The 15,011-nt window shown below is 41.1% G+C and overlaps 1 pseudogene; it reads right to left on the bottom strand.

Moving 5' to 3' along the window:
• Positions 1-11,811: 11,811 nt before the first annotated feature.
• Positions 11,812-12,437, bottom strand: LOC136131890 (high mobility group protein B3 pseudogene; annotated as a pseudogene).
• Positions 12,438-15,011: the final 2,574 nt, after the last annotated feature.

The raw sequence follows: 15,011 nt of genomic DNA on the forward strand, positions 1-15,011 counted from the left end.
TAAAGCAGATGATTTATTCTGATATTTCATTATAGGCTATAATAATAAGTATTTCTAAAAAGAGACACGTATGGTAAACACCTAACAGAATTAGATAAATTTTTCATAAGGGCTTCCTGAGTATTTTTCTTGAGAAATTAAAAATTCTTAATATACATTTATGATAACATTAGAATTGAAAATGTTCATTTCCTTTCAAGAGATCATTCCTTGAAATTTCATGTTTTTTCATAGTGACAAATATGAATCAGATTAAAGTGTTCCTCAAAAGCTGCATTTCACAGTCCTATTTGCTCTAATACATTTTATGTCAACTAACAAAATTTAATTATTGTTATTATTATAAGCTACTCAGCTTCACCAAAACTAGCTTCATTTGTTATAAATTAATATGGCTTAGGAGAAAAATTTGGTCAAGCTGAATTATGAGAGAAGAGATATTTCATTCAATATTTTAATTTTTTCAGGCAAATATGATAGCTGGCCAATTTTTTAAAATCTAGAATGTCACTTCTATTATCATTTCACAAAAACAAATATTTTATCATTGTCTAACTCATACCAAATGGTAGCAATTGATGCTCTTGTTTTTTTTCTTGTCCAAAATTAGTTTATAATTTTACCCAAGAGTTGTTGTTGCCAAGAGGTCAGCTTCTTTCTCCAGGAACACTTGACCATGCCGAGATCTGCAATCATGAGGACATGTAATATGGATCTATCATGTTGCTTTGAAAGCTTTGAAGCCCAGATTTGAACATAACATTTAGTACCAGAGCTCAGCACAGAACAAAGTTAATCGTGGAACAGTGTATACCACTGAATGGAAGTGAACCAAAATTATATTTGAAGTGGGAATAAAAGGCCTGAAGTCAAAGTTACTACACTGAAATGTCCAAGGTTTATATTCATCATTAAAAGAGACAGACCTTATACCACATAATTTTAGAATACTAGAGAAACTATTGAGAGAAACAATGCAATGTGTATGAAGGGGAGACAGAGAAAAAGAGGGGGAATAAGGAGACATTTTGCAGCTGTGAAATGTTACTACTGCTGTAGTCTTATTTAAATAGCTTTATTTTTTTAATTAAAGTGTAATTGCATTTAAAATTAAATGCAATAAATACAATTAAACACACAAACAAATATGCATTTTTTTAACCCAGGAATGCACAATGAAGGTGAAGTTGAAGAAAACAAACTAGGCTAAATTAAATAAGTAAAAAGGCCCAAATTGCCAAGCCATGACCAGCCTATTTGTCTATTTTCAATTAATGGCTAAATGAGTTTTATGTGAGATCATATTAAACCTGAGTTTCTACATTGCACAATAGGATGACCCATCACAGCTGCTAAGCCAAGAGAATTTGATCTTCACATACGAACACTGTGAAATAAACAAACTCCTCAAACCTTAACCTAGAATCTAGTTTCAGATTCCTAAATTCTTTCTATAAAGTGCTTCTTATGTCCCTTTTGGACAGTACTAATATTTCCATTAGCTTTATTGTATATTTTTAAATCAATATAGAATCTCAGCAAGTGTTTGTTAGTTAACTTTGGTTGACTTGCTTTCTGAAACAGCAATTATTAGCAGTTATTCCCTACAGAGAATCAGCTAAACCAACCCACGATTCTGATAGTACAGCAAGCCTGTGGAGGTTGAAAAACCTAAAAAGCTGGCAGAACAATCCAGAGGAAAAATCTTATGAAAAATATCGACTGCTCTGTAAGGTGAAAGTACTGTAGTAATGGTTCTACTTTTAGCCTCTGCTACTCATACCAGAGAAATCATCCACCATCCCATTGCTACACTGCCATTTTCTTTAACTTATAATGAAGTGTAGAATTGATCAAAAGAAGAATATATTCTGAGGAAATTTATAAAATTAATAAGTATATAAAACATGGAACTTTTCTGAGTATAAAATTTTGCATGATATATCTGGATAGAAGTTATATAAAGGATTAAAACATCATGTGGATATATGTGTTTGAAAACTACTTTGTGTATTAATAAGTTAGAAATAAATTGTACTGTATTAGCAGGTTTAGGTAAACATGACTCATTTGCTAAGAATGTGTCTTGGTCAGCAAGATACTTGGAAATAGGTCCAACAAAGAGGATGAGACCTCACAGTTTGAAGTTCCTGCAACCACAAAAAAAAAAAGGAGAAACAGAAGTGAAATTTGGGAGGAATTTATGCAGAAGCCAGTGATTAAGACCACAGAGAAGTGTTGGGTTTGTGAATAAAAGAATGTCCCCAAGTCCCATTCAACACAAGAAATTTTGGGCATAGTGACTGTTGTTTCTCCTGGTACTGTGGCTGCAACAGCATAAATAAACTAAGTGCTCCTGTTTGTTAAATGTTATTCCACCTGTCCTACCCAAGGCAAATATACTGTGAAGCTAATGGAGCTTAAGCTTCAGGGTCCCTCACTTCCACAGACTCCTTCCAAGCCCATTAAGGGCCTAGAAATGATCTCATGTGGTCATATGTTTGAGTAAAATTCGCCGAAGATATTTCCATCACGATCAGTTAAGACCTCTATTTCCTTCCATTCTGATGTTCCTTCTGATAGACTTCCCTTAGTCATGTCACATTGGAATGGCCACAGTGTGGCCAGTTAATGGGATCCAGTTAATGGGAAGTTGAACTGAGCATACATTGGTTTGGGTTTCGTGGAATGTGATTATGTGTGGTGCAGTATTTCTGTGTAGAGGTAAGTATTGCTAGCCATCCAGGAATAGAAATGGCTCCCAGGAATATTCCTACTGCCCTCTGTGCCAACTCACCTGGGATCCTGTCATGTAAAGGTGCAGGGCCAGAGGTTACATTGCAATGTGACTTTATACTGCAGTGGATGGCACCATATATACAAAGATTAAAAGGAAAGGAGGTATGAGTCAGTCTATTGGAAATTCTTCCAATCACTAGATATGTAAAATTGTTAGGGAGAGAGAAGTCTATTTTTATCCTCCTGGTCAAAAAGAAGTTCTGTCCTGTCGGCAACATACTCAGTAATGCAATGTACACAATTATCAATGTATCATAGTCTTTCCCCCTCTTTTGAAGGAAATCGTACATGATAGAATTTATCAGAATTACTGTTAGTATAAAAGAAGTCTGCTGTTAGTCTGGGGTAACTCCACAGCCACCAGGGACCAAGGCTCCTATATTTCTGCTCTGTCATCCTCAGTATGTGGCTTCCTTCCTCAAGGTTCCCTCATGAGTTCAGGATAATTGCTGGCGTTCTAGCTATCATGTCCACATTCCAGGCAGTAGGAAGAAGGGAGAAGAGAAGGATAAAAGGATGTGCTCCACAGCCGAATCAAATCCCGTTAAGGGGCCATTCCTGATGTTTCTCATAGCATTTCCCCTTTGGCCAGAACTATATGCAAAGGAGGCTGAGATAGGTAGTCTTTTCAGATAGGTGATTTGCTGCTAGAATACAACTTGGAAAATGGCAAGCAGGTGGACAAGTGGAAACTTAAAAAAGCAGAGAAAGCTGAAATTTAAGCATCTGCCATCGGAAAAGCCATAAAGCAAGACAAGAACGGCTGCAGAATTGGAGGCACCTGTCACTTTGAATGGGGCGTGGATTAAAAACAAGATTAGTTGAAAGTCTAATAAAAAGCAGCTAGCTCTCTAGATGCCAGCCCTAACATTGCATAGCCAGGCACCTAAACCTTTCCCACCCCAACAGAAGAAGACATTCCAGGTATTCTCACTGGAAAAATCGAAACAGAGCTCTAGCCTCAGGAATATTTCAGGGAAGTAAGACAAAAGGTAAATAGGGAGGTAAAGTTAAATTTTACATACTGAGTTGTGAGAACTTTAGTCCCCTGCCCTTACTCAGCTCCTAGAATAATAGCAGCCAGGTTTACACCCTCTCCTGAAATACAGAACAATAACAACAGTACAAACAAACAGAAAACTAGCCCAAGAGAAAAAAACCCTACAGACGCTAACATTTGGGCATCTACAAAGTAAGGCCTGAGTACAGGTCTACAGTAAACTGTACATTGAAGCCACTAGTTAACATCCTGGCCAAGTTTCCAAGCCATTTTTGGTGTTTCTCTCTTAAATAAGAACAGAGAGCCAAAAATCACTAGACTTTTAAGAATGTCTCTGCAAGATCGCCTTTATTGGCAATCTAAAGGCCTGTGAGCATAAGTCCCAGAGATGCTTGCAACTAACATTTATGCTACTTCCAAAGCTCTCAGTTCAGAGAAGCATATGTTGGCCTGAAAGGCTGCAGGTGATTAAAAAAAAAAAAAAAAAAAAAACAGTGTTCATGCTTGGTATTCTATGCTGTACTCTGCTTGGTCTTGTTTACTGCACCACAAGATTGATGGGGTGCAATAAATGCTCTAATGAGATGGTCTCTGACGTATATCAGGATTGGCTTAAGTGTAGAACTCGAGGCTCTTGGCCCCTAAAATTACCCAATGTAGCTGCTTGCTACTTCTCTACTGAAAACGAATTACTAGCCTGGCAGACACTGGTTGAGACGGCACCACAGTTGAGGGACAGCTAAGACCAAAGGTTCCAGTAATTTCCTGGGTGATGTCAGAGAAACAGTGGAATAAGGAAGGAGCAGCTCAGTTAGTCTCATTGATTTAATGTGACCGATACATTCAGGAACGTGTGAAAGGGGGCAGGATGGGAGGGGTCTAGAGAATTCATGGACCAGAGGCATCCACTTCCTGGAGACGACACTGTCCCTATTACATGCTGTCTTTCTAACAACGGGGACTACAGTTCAGAAAGATGTAACTAAGCTTCATTTATTGATGACAGTGTCCACACCCCTTGTAGTAGAAGGCAAGGGCAAGTCAGCCTGAAGGGCCTAGTTATATATTGTGTGGCTGGCTGTACATTACAATGTCCGTCTTAGCTTAGTTTCCCCTGAAAGCAGAGCCGGAGACATACTCTCACGTGCATGTAACTTATTTGGAAGGTAATCCCAGAAAATGGAGAGTGATACAGGCAAGGAGAGAAAGCCAATAAAATGTGTGTCATTGAATGGTTATCACCCTGTACAGCTCAGGCTCAGTCCTGCTTGGGACCCTCTAAAGAACTATAGAATCCTCTTGGAATTGTATGCTATTGATAAACTGCATGTATAATTAAATAAAACATAATATTTATATTATGTATAGAGAAAAATTAAGTAAAAATAATTTAATTATAACATTTATATAAAAATAATTTTACAAACCCTATTCTGAGAACTAAAGTTCTATTGATTGTTATTATGAGCACAAGTATGGCCCTTTAAGTTTTTGTTTTTGTCTTTTTCTTGTGTGGTACGAGGGCCTCTCACTGTTGTGGTCTCTCCTGTTGTGGAGCACAGGCCCCAGACGCGCAGGCTCAGCGGCCATGGCTCACGGGCCCAGCTGCTCCGCGGCATGTGGGATCTTCCCGGACCGGAGCACGAACCCGTGTCCCCTGCATCGGCAGGTGGACTCTCAACCACTGAGCCACCAGGGAAGCCTCCCCCTTTAAGTTTTTAAAATGCTAACAAATGAGATTAAAATTCATTTTGAAGAGACCTGATTTTAAGTCTCTAGTTTCTTGATGTTGGTTCCAATAGTCGGTTCATTTGAAGTTCGGACTAACTTCAAAGGAACTCACTTCTGTTTTTAGGATTTGAGGGTAGAGGAGAAACTCCTGCCCAAGAAGGGGGCTCTATAAGCTCTTCCCAGAGGAGGATGAGAAGGAAAAGGAGGTCTCTACAGGAACTGCTTGCATCTGGAGTGACGATAACGTATTAGAGGGAGGTGGGTGAATGTGGCCTGGCAGCACAAGGCCACCATCTGGAGGGACAACAGGGAGTTATTGTTTGGAAAATTTATTGTGATGTGGTGACTCCTAGTTCAGTGACCAGATCATTCTTGCAACTTCAGCCATCAGCTCCTTTTTTCTTGAGTGTCTGGATCTTTCATCTACTTCTTTTATTAGGGAAGTATTATTTTATTATTTCCTCCTTCAGGATAGAGTTGGTACTCGTCAGCATTCCATAGGTGTCCGCCAGGCTCTGAATTTTTGTTGACTCTTTCTCTAGGCTAATATCCTCCAAAGATGACTCAGTTGCTACAGTCCCCCTTTGAACAGTGCCATCCTTGCCAAGGAGCTGACACTTCTCTTGAATTTGTTATGCCAATGTTTGTGAAATTTCAGCCAGCATTGTGAAAGCAGCATTTCCCATTTCACATGACGCCAGCTTCCAGACAACTAGACAAGTCTAAACAAATATGAGACCCACTAAAAAGCCGATGACAGGCGCACACACCATGGACTCTGGCTGGAGGCTGCAGAGGGCAGGGCCCGGATTCCCATCATCCAGCCATGGCTCCACCACCACTGCTTGTGGCTTTCCAAGGATGCCTGAAGCCAAGCTCTGTGGTGGCTTGAAGCCGTTCCATGGCACTGAAGCCCACCACAGAGCTCTATGGAGTAACCACACCTCTCCCAGGTCACGAAAACTTCTGAGATCCCTCTACTTAACCCCCGCAACATCCCACACTGGCAGCCTAAGCAGGCCACAGTGGAGCTGGCCCAGAGAATGGAGAGATCAACTTTAAAAAGTTTCTCAAAATTACTGCCCACTACCCCTCTTCTCTTCTTAATTAAGAAAAAATTATGAAACTTTTTATTTCTCAGCTGCATTGCACAGCATGCGAGATCTTAATTCCCTGACCAGGGATGGAACCCATGCCCCCTGCAGTGGAAGCTCAGAGTCGTAACCACTGGACCACCAGGGAAGTCCTGAAACATTTTTATTAAGGTAAAATATAAGGGACTTCCCTGGTGGCACAGTGGTTGAGAATCTGCCTGCCAAGCCAGGGGACATGGGTTGGATCCCTGGTCCGGGAGAATTCCACATGCCGCAGAGTGGCTAAGTCCGAGCGCCACAACTACTGAGCCTGTGCTCTAGAGCCCGCGAGCCACAACAACTGAAGCCCACGTGCCTAGAGCCTGTGCTCCACAAGAGAAGCCACCGCAATGAGAAGCCTGCGCACCGCAACTAGAGAAAGCCTGAGCACAGCAATGAAGACCCAATGCAGCCAAAAAATAAATTAAAATTAAAAAAAATATATGTATATATATATATACACACACACACTGTGGTGTATTCATATCGTAAATGTATATGCTTTGATGACTTTTGACAACTATATACACCTGTATAACCAATATGCCAATGTAGATATAGAACACTTTCATCACCTTCAGAAAGTTCCCTCATTCCCCCTTCCAGGAGTCCCTACTCCCTAAAGGCAATCATCTCTTTGATTTTTATCGACATATATTAATTTGGACTCTTTCTGAACTTCATACAAATGGCATCATGCAGAATGTATTCTTTTGTATCTGGATTCTTTTGCTCAACATCATGTGTTTGGGGTTCACCCATGGTGGTCACCCCTTCTTTCGTTCTGAGTCGAATGCCATTGTACAGGCGCACATGATTGGACATCAGCCCACCCCTCTTGCTCCCCATTCACTCCACCTCCTCCCAGCCCCCTCCTTTATTTTACTGACTGAAATACTTTGGGAAAGAAAACTTCCCTCATCAACCATTTGGGTTTCCCTGAGGTATAAATTTGTACAGAAAAGTTAGGCTTAAAAGGTGATCAATTAGACTTGCTTTTTAGTGTACGTATGACCTTGCACTCTTACAGATATTTGATATGTTTTAATTCGTTGCAGTTACTATTATTATCAATACTCAAATTATCCCTTCTTTAGCTAGTATTGTCTTTTGAATCCTTTTGACCGGACCCCAGAAGGCTTTGATGGCTTCTTTCCTTCTGATGTGACAAGTTATTCCGGGTTTATCTTGTACATTTCCTGCCCCAGACCTGACATTAGGCACTCGTTCAAAGTCATGGCTCCTTTGAGGAGAAAATGATATTTAGAGACCATAGTTTGTGCTCGGGGTGCTGAGTGCTACTGACTGGTCATTGTTTCTAAGCCTTTTCAGTGAACAAAGCTAAGAAATATTATTTAAGTTGAGATATATTTGACATATAACACTGTATTAGTTTTAGGCATATAACACAATGATTTGATATATGTACATATTGTGAAATGATTATCACAAAAAGTATAGTTAACATGCATTACCACACATAGATACAAATTTTTGTTTTCTTATGATGAGAACTTTTAAGATCTACTCTTCTAGCAACTTTCAAATATATAATACAGTATTGTGAACTATATTCACCATGCTGCACATTACATCCCCAGGATTTATTTTCTTCTAACTGGAGATTTGTACCTTTTGATCACCTTCACTCATTTTGTTGAGTGAAAATGGTAACCACCAATCTGTTCTCCGAATCTGTGAGCTCCATTTTTTAAGAACCCATATGTAAGTGAGATCATATACTATTTGTCTTTCTCTATCTGACTTAAGAAATATATATATTTTTAAAGAGAAAACATATCAGGGACTTCCCTGGTGGCGCAGTGGTTAAGAATCCACCTGCCAATGCAGAGGACATGGGTTTGATCCCTGGTCCAGGAAGATCCCACATGCCACGGAGCAACTAAGCCCATGCGCCACAACTACTGAGCCCATGTGCCACAACTACTGAAGACCGCGTGCCTAAAGCCCAAGCTCCTCAACAAGAGAAACCACTGCAATGAGAAGCCCACGCACCGCAACAAAGAGTAGCCCCCTCTCGATGCAACTAGAGAAAGGCTGTGTGCAGCAACAAAGACCCAACGCAAATAAATAAATAAAAGAATGTACTCCTAGACATATGAAAAAAAGAAAAGAGAGAGAGAAAACTTATCACATGCAAGAACCTTTCAACTGATCTGCTTATACCAGTTTCTACTTCACTACTCCTTCCAACTCATGCTCTGCATTTCTGTCAGAATCATCCTTATGAAACACAGATCTGATCTTCATAATCCCCTGCTTAAAAACTTGTGATGGAGTCCCATTGCCAGAAGGATTAAGCCAAAGCTCCTTGGCATGGTATACATACAGATCCTCTAAAAATTTGTCTCCTGGTTTCCATTCCAACCTCTTTAACATTCATTCTTCCCTCTCCCATAGTTCAGCACACCGTACTGCTCCCGCCACACTGTGCCTTTTCTCATCTGGTTCACTTTCTCTGAAACACCCTGATTTTTCTATTTCTTGGTAAATTTGTATTCATCCTTCAATAAATATCTCAAACATCATTTTCTCTAAAATAAATTGCAGTCTCCTTTCCCTACAGAGGACTAATCTGTTTCCATCATATCCTACACAGTATTCCAAATGTCTTTACATAGCACTAATGAAACTATATAATAATGATTTGTTTACATGCATCTCTCTCTAGCTAGAGTGTCCCCCAAAGTGTTGGGCACTTACCATTAGTGGTACTGTAGATGGTTTTACGTGTTACACTGATATGACGTTAAATATTGAATTGCATAGTGTGAGAGTTATCCCCTTTTTAATACTTTAGGGAGGAAGTTTTAGTTTTGTGCTTATGGCTTTAACATCTCTCTATTATTGTGTGATTAATTTCCCTTTTTTAAGAGAGAGCAGGCCTCAAGCTTAAAACTTTGTAGATAACAATAATTGGCTAGAATTTATATATTTCTTCATGATATTTTCTGATGATTACTTTCTGTCTATGAAACTTTAAAAATGAATATTGATGAGTGATTTCCCTGGTGGTCCAGTGGGTAAGACTCTGTGCTCCCAATGCAGGGGGCCTGGGTTCATTCCCTGGTTGGGGAACTAGATCCCACATGCATGCTGCAACTAAGAAGTCCACATGCCACAACTAAAAAGCCTGCATGCCGCAACTAAAAGATCCCACGTGCCACAACAAAGACCTGGCGCAGCCAAAATAAATAAATAAAATATTTTTAAAAAGATAACATGGTCAACACATAAAATCAATTGTATTTCTAGGAAAAATTAATATTGATGATAGATTTTTCTTTTAAAATAAAAGTGAGATAAAGAAAAGTAGTAAGCATATAATGGTAACAAAGTGCATCATTATGGCAAAATTCTCGTAGGATATGTGAAAATGACTTAACTCTGGGAAACACTGGGCTAGGTCCTTCAGAAGCAGGAGGCATAACTTCTATTTTCATCCCCAGTTCCTAGTACTATGTTTAATATACAGTAGATCGTCACTAAATATTTGTCAAATTAAGTTAGGAAGAAACACCCACCTCCAACATTTTCAAGATTCAATGTCATTTTGGGGGATATATACCTAAAGTGAAAGGCCTTCTGTAACTGACTTTTCTGAAAAAGTTAAATAATATCCATTGTTATCATATAAATGACGTTTAGAATGATTTCCTATAGCTACCATGGAAGAAATCAAATTCACAAGAGGATACGACCATAGATTCTCCAACTGGGTTGTGTGGAATGAGGTCTTAAAAGCCAACGTTCAGGGGCAATAGAAGAAGGTTAACAATACATTCTATTCCAATCATCACATCAGTTTTCACCATCAAGGTCATGGTACATTTTAAGGGAGGGTAGACCAGAAGAGCTCTCACTAGAGGTGAGCTAGCACCATCTGTTGGGGAGTGAGTTCACAGCATAAGATGCTATCAGCTGACTTCATTACTCCGGAATTTATTTCTCCAAAGTACTTTCTTTTCATCATACAAATTTCAAGACACTCATGCATACCCAAGTACAATTTAATTTTCAGTCAGGTCTAGTTCTCTACTATGATAGTCAAAAACAAAACTCTTTAATTAATCTGATTATAGTGTACTAGTTTTTCATGATTTGACTCTTTAATTACAGACCTGATAATTAGACTACTTTGACCCATTTAAGAAATGGAAAAAAGGTTAGTAACATTATACAGCCACGTGGATTATAGGTTTGCTGTAGAATAACAAATATGTGTTGCCCAAAACAAAAACTCATAGATACAAAGAACAAGTGGGTGGCTGCCATAGGGTGGTAGAGGGCTGGGCAAATGAAGGAGGTTAAGAGGTACAGACCTCCAGTTATAAAATAAATAAGCAACGGGGATGTAATATACAGCATAAGGATATGGTCAATAATACTGTAATAACTTTGTGTGGGGACAGATGATTATTAGACTTATTGTGGTGATCATTTCATAATGTATGTAAATGTGAAATCACTATATAGTACACCTGAAACTAACATAATGTTGTACATCGACAAAACTTTAAATAAATATATATATATATAAAGCAAAAAACAAAAATACATCGTTCTTATAAACCAGCCTTGATTATCTGTGGTTATTAGAAATAGAGGTAGCCTTAAATTTTAAACTTTACAAATAAGCTAGAAACAGTCATTTTCTCCTTTCACACTCCTTCCCAAAAAATCTATAGGTGAAATCGAGAGGGTAGTGTTTCTCTTGTTTACCATTTGGAATAGATGCTCTAGAGTGACAATAAGGGAAGAGATAGCCAGCTGAGTGTGTGAAGGCAGGTGGAAAATGAGGGGGAGATCATAAGCGCTTGGATTCTAAATGACAACAAGTGTGTTACCAGCAGTTTCCCCAGAGACAGGGCTTAGGAGTAAAGTTTCAAACATTAGAAATAAATTCGTATGTGCCTCTATTTTAATTTTTTTTTTTTTTTTTTTTTTGCGGTACGCGGGCCTCTCACTGTTGTGGCCTCTCCCGTTGTGGAGCACAGGCTCCGGACGCGCAGGCTCCGGACGCGCAGGCTCAGCGGCCAAGGCTCACGGGCCCAGCCGCTCCGCGGCATGTGGGATCCTCCCAGACCGGGGCACGAACCCGTGTCCCCTGCATCGGCAGGCGGACTCTCAACCACTGCGCCACCAGGGAAGCCCCTTTTTTGATTCATCCTCCTCCTCCTCCTCTTCGTCCTCGTCTTCTTCATCTTCCTCTTCCACCTTTTTCCGGGCAACTTTAGCAGGACCCTTGGCGCCATCAAACTTCCCTTTAGACTTATAGTCTGAGACATCCTTCTCGTATTTCTCCTTCAGCTTCGCTGCCTTTTTGATATATGGCTGCTTCTCGCTGTCACTTAAGTTATTACATATCTCGCCCAGCTTCTTTGCCACATGTCCAATAGAGATGCCAAGGTTTGTAGATTTGACCTTGGGGCGGAATTCGGAACAGAACAGGAAAAATCCAGACGGTGGCCTCTTGGGGGCATTCGGGTCCTTCTTCTTCTTGCCTCCCTTAGCTAGTCCGTAATCCTTCATTTCCCGATCATAGAGCACTTTATCTGCCTTTGCCATTTCATCAAATTTAGACTTCTCTTTCCAAGACATTGTCTTCTACCACTCAGAGCACTTCTTGGAAAATTCTGCAAAATTGTCAGGGACCTCGGGGTTTTTCTTCTTATGTTCCTCTCTGCACATCTGCACAAAGAAGGCATAAGCAGACATCTTGCCCTTTGGTTTCTTGGGTCACCTTTAGCCATCTTGACTGTATTGTTCGCTAGTCTGGGCAGCGCAGGGCGTGACGCGTGGCTCAGCGCTCCACAGCTGTGCGCTCCATAACTTATTTTAAATCAATTCCAGCTACCTTTAAAGTTCAAGTTTCTAATTGAACCTCCTTCCACAGTTTGTCCCTTTCCTCAAATACTTCTATCAATAGGAACAGGAAAAAAACCTCCTACCTAGTCACTAAGTCTTTTCAGATATCCCAATAAAAGCTTTTTTTAAACTATAAAGAGCTTTGTAGGGTTTTTCCAATTATAAAAAGTATTTAAAAATAATATGACAGGGGCTTCTCTGGTGGCACAGTGGTTAAGAATCCGCCTGCCAATGCAGGGGTTCGATCCCTGGTCAGGGAAGATCCCACATGCCATGGAGCAACTAAGCCCACACGCCACAACTACTGAACCTGCTCTCTAGAGCCTGTGAGCCACAGCTACTGAGCCCTCGCGCCTAGAGCCCGTGCTCCACAACAAGAGAAACCACTGCAATGAGAAGCCCGTGCACCGCAACGAAGAGTAAACCCTGCTCACCACAACTAGAGAAAGCCCGAATGCAGCAACGAAAACCCAATGCAGCCAAAAATAATTAAAATAAATTAATCTGACAGTACCAAAGGTAAGAAGTGAAAATCAGAGTGTAATGCCTCCACCTAGAAACAATTCTATTTATAAATGAACATACCAATACACATATTTTTAACTAAATAGGTTCATGGTTTACACAGAGTCTACTGAATTTTTACTCCACTTAATATGTCAGGGGGGAGGTTTATTAATAACTCTCACCTCCTCCCAAGTCTCTTTTCTCTGCAAGGTTAGTGTAGTGGGTTGAATGGTGGCCCCAGAAAAGACATTACCAAGTCCTGATCTTATTTAGAAAAAGGGTCTTTTCAGATACAATTAAGGATCTTGAGATGAGATCATCTTGGATTACCTGGGTGGGCCCTAAATCCAATGATAAGTGTCCTGGGACTTCCCTGGCAGTCCAGTGGTTAAGACTCCACACTACCACTTCAGGGGGCTCGGGTTTGAGCCGTGGTGGGGGAACTAAGATCCCGCATGCCACGTGGCACAGCCAAAAAAACCCAAAAAAATTACAAGTGTCCTCGTAAGACAAAGAGGAGAAAGCCGCATGAAGACAGAAGCAGAGATCGGAGGCACCAGGGACCAGAAGCAAGGAAGGATCCCCCCCAAGTGCCTTTGGAGAGAGTGTGGCCCTGCCAACACCTGGACTTCAGACTTCTGGCCCCTTGAACTGTGAGAGAGTACGTTTCTATCAGCTTAAACTACTGAGTTTGTGGTAATTTGTTCCAAGAGCCCTAGCAAACCCATATGGTCAGCATTCCAAACTGCCCTATCATACACTCAGCCTGCTCTCCAGCCTCATTTTCCTGTTCTTCTCCAGCCTGATGCTCCTGTTTGCCTCCTTTCATTTCCTGTATTGCCTCAAAGCCTTTGCACATGCTGTTCCAGTGCATGGATTGCTCCTCTTCATTCTTCAAATATTTCTCCAACACTCCTCAGGGAAAAGTTCAGTGACCCTCTAGGCCTGCTCACCAAGCCCCATAAGGTACCCTTCTAGAAGCATGTAGCTCTTTTCATAGCCCTTAGCCTAGTTTGTGTGTTTATTAGTGCCATAATTCGAGTCTGCCTCCTCTGCCAAACTGTAAGCTTCCTGAGAATGGGGGACCCTCCCCCACCCCTTATATTCCCAGGCCAGGCCTGAGCTTGCTTTGCCATAGCAATCACTTTTTGAATGAATGGCCACTATTCCAGAAGCATTTGCCGACTTTGGTAAACTCTCACAGCCTTTGAGACCGCTGTGGGCTAGGTAGGGTGACCATATTATTTACCCTCCAAAGCGACCACTCCTGAGAATGAAAAGGGGTGCTACTAACAATTACAAGTCACCTGGCTACAGTCCTGGTAACAGGCTGTACTGACCACAGGAGCAAATGTGAAGGCAGGAGGATAACCAGAAGAGGATGGATATGGCATTTTGGAGAGACGTGAAGAGGCTAATTTAAATTTGCTTAATTGCCTCTGCATCCCTCTACACCATGTATGCATTTGTTCATTCTTTTATTGTCTGGTCTTCACTCATGGATGTAAGCTCTATGAGGACTGGGACTTGGCCTCTTTTGTTCGTTGCTCTAAAACGCACCTAAAATAGTTCCTGGTGCATAGCAGGTGCTCAATAAACACTTGAATGAACGTACTCAGAGCTGAACGGCGTATCCTAAATGAATAATGGATGAAGAATCAAAACACATAGAAAAAAATCCTCCCAGTTTGAAAGCCTAAAGAGTCTCAACACTAAAGGGGACGGGGGGGGGGGGGGGGGGGGGCGGAACAATTGCCCCGCCTTGGGCTGAGGATGCAAGAATGAAGGCCCCAGCGTCCAAGCGGCCGTTGCGCGGTTGAACTCAGCCTTCACCCCGCCCACCCCCCCCCTCGTGACACCCTCCCTCCGGAAGCTCTCTAGCCCCCAGCTCATCCGCTTCAGCCCCTACAACCGCTCTGGTTCCTGCCCTCCTGTTACACTATGACCCCAGT

The sequence above is a fragment of the Phocoena phocoena genome, chromosome 12, assembly GCF_963924675.1.
Source record: "Phocoena phocoena chromosome 12, mPhoPho1.1, whole genome shotgun sequence".
Taxonomy (NCBI): Eukaryota; Metazoa; Chordata; class Mammalia; order Artiodactyla; family Phocoenidae; genus Phocoena; species Phocoena phocoena.